Source organism: Ixodes scapularis, unplaced genomic scaffold (genome assembly GCF_016920785.2).
Source record: "Ixodes scapularis isolate PalLabHiFi unplaced genomic scaffold, ASM1692078v2 PGA_scaffold24__2_contigs__length_7659602, whole genome shotgun sequence".
NCBI classification, from domain to species: Eukaryota; Metazoa; Arthropoda; class Arachnida; order Ixodida; family Ixodidae; genus Ixodes; species Ixodes scapularis.
This window is the reverse complement of record NW_024609851.1, coordinates 2,215,486-2,216,698: the sequence shown is the minus strand read 5'-3', so window position 1 is coordinate 2,216,698 and position 1,213 is coordinate 2,215,486. Positions and strand designations below refer to the sequence as shown.

General features: G+C 51.7%; 1 long non-coding RNA gene across 1 annotated transcript; it reads right to left on the bottom strand.

Annotated features, from left to right (window-relative positions):
• Positions 1–671: 671 nt before the first annotated feature.
• LOC121836302 lies at positions 672–996 on the bottom strand. The gene is made up of 3 exons (XR_006077864.1): positions 941–996; positions 769–882; positions 672–710 (listed from the first exon to the last, which is right to left on the bottom strand). It is a non-coding gene; the product is annotated as an uncharacterized LOC121836302 (long non-coding RNA).
• Positions 997–1,213: the final 217 nt, after the last annotated feature.

The window sequence follows — 1,213 nt, the reverse complement described above, 5'->3', positions numbered from 1 at the left end:
TGGCCTGGAGACGCCTTATGATGTCCTTAGGTCTCGGCGCAGAACTGCGCAGAGGAGGCGTAGAAGTACCTGAAACGGGTAAAAAATAAAATTAACGAAATCAGAGCAGGTAAGCAGTTCTCCTTATAACCAGCATGGCCAACATTACCTTACAGTGACATAATCTGCAAGTAGATAATATGCCCTTAAACTACAGACAATTAGAAATCGTGGGAAACTGGGCTTTTGAAGCTATGTTTGCTAAAATTACATATTTCCACTGTATGCCTTGACAATACAGTACGTAAGGTATATTACAGGTTTTGCATGAAAAGCCCATCACCGGAAAAGTAGATAAACTAATACCCACCTTAACATGCATGAATTTTAGTTATATGAGTAGTAGCATATGGGCACAGGTGAACAAAAGAAATGGGACACTTACAAGCTCCAACTGGTTCAGAGAAGGACCATGTGGACGGTGTCACCGGTCGGAAATCCAAGGGCGAGCTGCATGATGGGGCTGTAGCCTCCGTGGAGTCCGCGCCGCACGGTGATGCTGTCGCTTCCATGGAGTCCGGAAAAATCTGTCTATTAGACCCAGGCTGTTGTTTCCAACACAAGTCCTTCCTCACCATGGGCAGCGGTTGAAGGTTCTTCGGGCCGGAAGCTGGAGGCTGTAGCCTCCATGGGGTCTGCGCCGCACGGTGGGGTTGTCGGTCCCATGGAGTCTGGAAATATTTGCCTATTAGACGCAGGCTGTTGTTTCCAACAGAAGTCCTTCCTCACCATGGGCAGCGGTTGAGGGTTCTTCGGGTCGGAAGCTGCAGGCTGCACCGCATGATGGGGCTGAAGCCTCCATGGGGTCTACGCTGCACGCTGGGGGTGTCACTTCCATGGAGTCTGGAAAAATTTGTCTATTAGACCCAGGCTGTTGTTTCCAACACAAGTCCTTCCTCACCATGGGCAGCGGTTGAAGGTTCTTCGGGCCGGAAGCTGGAGGCTGTAGCCTCCATGGGGTCTGCGCCGCACGGTGGGGTTGTCGGTCCCATGGAGTCTGGAAATATTTGCCTATTAGACGCAGGCTGTTGTTTCCAACACAAGTCCTTCCTCACCATGGGCAGCGGTTGAGGGTTCTTCGGGCCGGAAGCTGGAGGCTGCACCGCATGATGGGGCTGAAGCCTCCATGGGGTCTACGCTGCACGCTGAGGGTGTCACTTCCATGGAGTCTGGA